This window comes from Trifolium pratense, linkage group LG5, assembly GCF_020283565.1.
Source record: "Trifolium pratense cultivar HEN17-A07 linkage group LG5, ARS_RC_1.1, whole genome shotgun sequence".
NCBI lineage: Eukaryota > Viridiplantae > Streptophyta > Magnoliopsida > Fabales > Fabaceae > Trifolium > Trifolium pratense.
Genome location: NC_060063.1, coordinates 34390870 through 34398413, shown reverse-complemented (window position 1 = coordinate 34398413; position 7544 = coordinate 34390870).

The window sequence follows — 7544 nt, the reverse complement described above, 5'->3', positions numbered from 1 at the left end:
AATTATTATATAATTTTCGAAATATAAATGTAAAAATGGGATATTAAATTGATCCAAATACTTTTTTTTTACGGAAGATCTAAATACTTTTTATTCACCCAAAAATATTCTTATTTTATGAATAAAAATAACCTTTATACAATGCATTTTTGGCTAAAAAAATATATAAATCAATATATAATTAGAAACTATTTTAATAATTTTAATTTATGACAGTTGTCTAATTTAATTTGTAAAACCAATAAGAGTAATGCCAGTGTCGGACTCTCTGCATCCATAATGGAGATATTCATTTTGGAGATATTCATTTTTTAGTACTTAAGTGGACCTCATGTGTACACATCACTTATTTATAATTTTTTAATAATAGTACCTAATAAGTACTCAATCCCTCCAACCCAAATATCTTAAAAAGTTCTAAATAGGTCCCACCAATAACACATTCCACCAATAACTATGCATCATTATAAAATGGAACCCACAAAAATAAAATAGTACTTCTTATTGTAGAACCAGTACCTATTAGGTACTCTTTGGGTGTGTTTGATTTGTTAAAGGGTAAGTATTGGACAGAACAGTACAACACAGAACATCACAACACATGACAGAACAGCACAGAACAAACTTTTGGGATATTAAACATTTTTTTGTCTTATACGATATTTTGTTAATAAAATGGTATTTTGGCATTTTAGACAACTTGTACTACGGACAAAAAGTTGTGCTGTGGTTTAGTGAGGTACAAAAAAATCTGTTTTTGTCCTGTCCATTATTTTCCAGTTTGTCCAGTTCCTGAAACAGTTTTACAATCAAACACAGTACAACTACAGTTGTCCTGTCCAATCCATTATTTTTAGCGAATCAAACGGACCCTTTGTCTTTTGCTCCAATAAAAGTACCTATTAGGTACTAGTATTTAAAAAAATAAGTATCACCATTGAAGATGGTCTTACACACTCTTTTAACACACTCTAATAAAAATTTGCTATGTCACTGAATTTTTTTGTTGATAAACCTACTACCGTTTCATTTTAAAGAGTGTAACCATTTGTTTTATATTTATTTTATTTTTAATTATTATTTGGATTTCAACTATTCATCTTCTTCCTAATTCAGCCAAGAACGTGTTGTTGTCTCTTCACGTTCTGCAATTTCTCAACGGCAACGCCCAAAATTTCTTTTCGTTTTCCTAGTTCTCCATGGCAACACCCAAATTCACGAACACAATTTCCATATTTCCCAAATTCCCATTGAAAATGAAATCAATCCACCAAAAGAGTGTTATTATAGATCTGGAAAAAAAAAAACCCCATTAACTGTATTTTAGGCGAAGATGTTTCAAACATGGCAAAGCTTCAAACATTATGCAAAGATGTTTCAAAAATCGATTTTATCTCAAGACTGCTAAGTGCTGACTGTATTTCTTTTCCGAGATGTGCGAGACAGATGAAGAGTTAATTGAAAAAAAATACTCTTTTTTATCTCAAATCTGTGAGCCTAAACAATGTTGTTGAAAACACAAATGGGAGTGAAAAACAAAGCTGGTTGAATTAGGGTGTGGGTATTGGAAAACAATTCACATGAAGAGAATTGAACCTAGACAATAAAATGGGTCAAGACAATGAATGGAAGAGCTATGATGCAAGAAATGAAAGGGGTAAAGGGAAGAGGAAGGTGATTGAGCTAAAGCTAATGGAGCAGAAGAAGGTACAGATCGGTATGATAGGAGAAGACTATGATGTCATGTTTTTTCTTCCAAATTAAATTAGAGATCTTGCTTTCATAGTAAAATGGACTCCTAATAAAATAAAAATAAAAAATTTTATAAAGAACAATTTACTATTTAAATTGCTTCAAAAAAATTTACTATTTAAATTGTGAATAAATACCACAAAGTAATTTACATTGGGGTGTAAACAACAAGTGGGTGTATCCTAGGAAGGTGTAAACAGCAAGTCTAAGAGGGTTGTGTTGAATATTTTGGATTCACTTTAATTAATTTATTAAAATACAATTAAATGTGTATAAAATTAAATATATTATCTTGTCATTATTATAAGGCTTAATATTGAACGGATCGTGATGGGTTGGGTCGTTCTTTCTAGTCAGCTTATTGAGAGGTCTCTGCCTCCACTGATGAGTATATATTCTAGCCATCTCATCTATATATATAAATCCTAGATAGTTGTCCAATTGACTATCTAAACCCTAATCCACATCACCCACTTAAACCAATGAAAACCTTTCATTTAGCCATATCACTCACTTACATTCATTTAATGTGTGGTACTAAATGTTATTATTTTATTTTATTATTATTATTATTATTATTATTATTATTATTATTATTATTATTTTGGGTTACTATTCATTTTAATTTTTTTTCTTCATTTTATTATTTTGTGTATTTTATTATTTTTGGTTCATAATAGGTAATGCTTTTGCTAATAATCTTTTGTTCAATCTTTGTGTATATAATTAGTTGGTCGATTGTCAAGACTATTTACTGATGATTTTGGTACGCAAATTCATCGTCACATTCTTTTGATTGATCCAAATAAAAATCAATTTGAAGTGTTAATAAAAAAAATAGATAAAATAAAATTTACTGATGGTTTGTATGTTGTTCATGATTTTTATCATATTCAGTTTTGAGTACGCGGTTAAGTTGGTTTATCTTTGCCTCAATATGTTTCAAATAAATATAAATGACCGATTTGATAATGAAGTAGTTTATCCAACTCAGAATCCTCCAATGAAATTTATAATAAAAAAAAACTTTTTATGTTCCAACATCAATTGTTTTTCAATGGTCAATTATATGTTGGTATTTCTAGAGATATTTTAAAGAATGAATTAAAATATTGCTAACCAATGTTAATGAAGAATATACCAAGATGACTTCAAATGTAGTGTATAAATATTTTTTTTAAAATGTATAAACACATATTTTATATCTATATCATATTTAGATAACTTCTATATTGTTACTATTATTTTGATAATACTTATTTTTCAATTTTAGATTTACTACCTATACAAATAATTTTTTTATGTTATAGTATAGAACAACGTATAAAACCCGTGCGATAATTTTTTATGTTATAGTATAAAACAACGCATAAAACCCGTGCATCGCACGGGTAATTGTCTAGTATATATAATTCCTAGATAGTTCTCCTACTATCCATCTTAACTCTAATCCACATCACCCACTTACATCCAATTAAATCACACAATAATGTCATATCACTTCCTTAAATTATATCATTTTCATCTCTATTTTTTTTTTGTTTCCACATCACTTCCTTATATTATATCATTCTCATCTCTATTTTTTTTTATATTATATCAATCTCATAATAAATAATAAAGAATTATGTTTCTCCAATTATCCAAAAATTGATGTCACACGATGTTACAATTTTCTACATTATTATTGAATTATACCTCTCCAATTATCCAAAAATTGATGTCACAAGATGTTACACTTTTCTACATTATTATAACATTTCTTAGTGACAATGAAGATGAACATAGTTGGATTCTCTTTCAACATTTATCTCATTTAAATGTCAACCGTTTTCATAGAAACAACAAAGAGTTTATAATTTAGTCACACAAAAAAATACGAAGACCGTATACATTATTGACTTAATTACATTATAATTTTAGAGAAGAGTGAAGGTTATGCAAAAAGTTAGGTTATGGGATTGAAATATATAATAACCATTATCATTATCATATTTCATTCAATTTTAGTGTGTAGCCTATGCGTTGCACTATTGCATTGGCTGGCGCACCCCACAAAAAAAAAATTCATTCAATTTTGATGGTCCGTACTCATTCTCTATACATATAGGTATATATATTGGTTGGAGGAAGTGATAAGTACATCACTTTTATATTATTATTATTATTATTATTATTTTCATTTTATAATACTTATTGTTACAATTTATACGAATAATTTTTCAACATTATAATATAAAATACCACATAACACCTGTGCATCGCACGGGTGTGGGACTAGTTAAGCTAGATATCATTAATAAAAACATAACACGCACAATGACTCATCAGTGAGAGGTAGAAGCACCGTTTCAACTCTCTCTTAGTTGCAGTCGACGGAGGATTCATCCGCTGCCATTCCAGGTACACTGTTCCCATACATTCTTATTTACAATATGCTATGCTTCATATCTACTATATATAATTGTTTAAATTCTTTCAGGTTGGGCTAGTGGAAGTAGATTGTTGACCTGTTGTTTACACCCGGGGCTATGTTGACTTGTAGTTTGCATCCTAGAAATTTTTTTTTCTACCCCAACAATGTTCCATCTACCCCAACATATTTTTTAAAATACTCATTCTACCCTTATCAAATATTAGTATATTTTAATATTTTTTATTCTGTCGTTTTATAACTATTCTGGTAAACTGTTCAGACTCAAAGAAACTATTCCGGTAAGTTTTTATTTTTTCCGGTATGTTACAGTTACCGGAACACTAATATGTAAAAACTATGAATGTTTACCGGAAAACTTAAATGGTCAAACACGTTATACTTTCAATTGGTATCATTACCCTTTTATTCCTAATTAATAGCCATAATGGTTAGATTGAAAGAGAGAGCTTCCTCATTTTACCTGATTATATAGATATTGGCGGGCGTGGGTTTTATGGGTGAAGAAGTGCACATACATGCTTGAATTGGCACACACAATTTTCAACATAAGCCAATTTTATTCTTTCTAATAAAAACAATGACGTATTATCTTCCTGGATTACATCACCGGTGTCTAATAATGTCTTGCTAGTTCTGTCACCTCGGATATGATTCATATCCGGGAAGGACCTGTTGAATCCTGGGGGATTTGCACTCATGGGGCGGATAAATCTTTAAGGACAATGCGATCAGCACGCCTCAGGTATTGTATCACGGTTTGATATTTCGCAGGTCGTTCATATTTTATTATATCGTGGTTGCATACTTCACGGTTGCCGACATCCATTACCGCAATTAGAAGATAAGTTCTTATGAACTCAATTTTAATTTATTCTCTATAATATTTGTTGAATTACTTAAATTAATATATGGTTGAATATTGTGAATAGGTCCAATTTTTACAACAATCTTAAAGATTTACCTAATAAATTTCTCAATTTTATTTGCGACCTAATTTTCAGAATAATCACCACGATTCAATATGGATAAAAGCCTAAGAAATTAAATGGAATGTCAATCTGCATTGGTGCTAATGGGAAAAGGAGTAAAGTTTTCCTTTTTATTCTCTGGTTTTTAATGCCACATAAAATTGAAGGGGCATACCTCTTGTGCACCTGTTTTTTCTACTGAAGAAGCCAAGTTTCCTATACTATGCTTAATATTCTTGTTGTAAGAATGTGTGTACGATGTTGTGCCATACATCTTTATATGTCACTATATATACAGAGGAAGGAAGAAAAAGTTTGTGTTTATTTTTATTATGCGTTGGAATTATGCATACATTGTTTGTGTGAGAAAATTATGTGCAGATTTGTTGAGAGCACATTTGGAAGAAATAAGCTTAAGTTTTATTGTAGAATGAAGGGTGAGTTTTATTCTATATTATTTAAAACTAGTGTGACAAATTACTTTATAAGCTGCAGACTACTGTTTTTTATAAATAAGTTTACTAGTGTTAGTTGAGATTTGAATAGAAAATCGTCAACTTATCATTCACCAAAAAAAAAAAAATCATCAACTTATCTTTTTTTTTTTTGGTATATCATCAACTTGTCTTTCTTTCATATTTACTAGTAAAAAGAGAACGGATAAATTAATTTATGAGTAGCAGCATATCAAGTAAAATTAAAGTCTTATAATGAGGTGTCATATTCTTATATTTTTGAGACTGTGTTACCATTAAATATTTTATTGAGCAACTTTATGAAATGTTTAAAAATCATTCGTCAATAAGTATTATGAAAATTATAATAATAATTTCAACAACAACAACAAAATAATAATAATAAAAAGTGATGTAAATATAAGATAGATATTAAAGATGTGTTTATACATTTCAAAAAGATTACAATGGATCATATTGCATCTACCAAAATAAGTTGTTAATTCATAAATTGTCATGTCGCTATGAAAACGGTTTGTGGTCATACTCATACACTGTGCATTTGATTCTTAATTGGACACTATAATTCAATATATAGTATAAAAGATTAATTAGTGCGTATAATTTAGTAAAAACTATTATTATTAGTTGAGTGGGTGTATAATGAAAAGTCATAGGTATATAAATGTAGGCATATGAAAAAGTGTATAGAGATGACAATGATGTAAGTAGAAGTGATGTGACATTATTGAGTGGTTTAATTGGATATAAGTGACTGACGTGGATTAGGGTTAGATTAGTGGTTGCACAACTATCTAGGAATTATATATATAGATGTTTATACATTTAAAAAACTTATTTATGCATCACATTTGAAGTTATTTTGGTATCTTCTTCATTAACATTGATTAACAATATCTTTAACTCATTCTTCAAAATAACTATGGAAATGACAACATATAATTGACCATGGAAAACAATCGATGTTGAAACATAAGTTTTTATTTATATTAGAAATTGTTGTAAAAAATTGGACCTAATCACAATAATAAACAACATATAAATTTATGTAATTAAACAAATATGAATGATAATAAAATAAAATAGAGATTATAGAACTTATCTTATAATTGTTGTATATTGTTGTCGGCACCACCGCGAAGTAAGCAACCACCGAGTCTCAAATAGGGAGAATAGTAAACCATGAAATAATAATACCTGAGGCGTGCTGATCGCACTGTCCTTAAGGATTTATCCGCCTCATAAGCGCAAATCCCCCAGGATTCAACAGGTCCTTCCCGGATATGAATCATATCCGAGGTGACAGAACTAGCAAGACATTATTAACACCGGTGATGTAATCCAGGAAGATAACTCAATTATATGTGAAAAGGAAGAAGTTTTCTTAAGATTATTTCTCTAATCACTTATATTTTAATCACATCTCATTCTCATAATTTATCCTCTCACGTACCACCATCATCTTATGTTATTTTACATAATATACTCATGTTCTAATTAATAGTACCAAGCATAACTTCCAATCCTAGTAATTAGGATTAAAAACCAAGTAAATAGGAATTAAGACAAAAACGTGTACTATATGACTTGGTAAAAAATTAATTAATTTAATCATTATACAATAATTAACTTTAAAATAAATTTATTCTATAAAATATCCAACAGAAATTTCATTGGAGGATTCTGAGTTGGATAAACTACTTCATTATCTCTTACCAAAAAAACTACTGTATTATCGAATTTGACATTAATATTAATTTGAAACTTATTGGAGCAAAGATAAACCAACTTAACTCACACTCAAATATCGAATATGATAAAAATCATACAGGGCATAACAACCATTAGTAAAATTTATTTTATCTATTTTTTTTTACTAACATTAGAAAGTAGTCCTGACAATCGACCAAC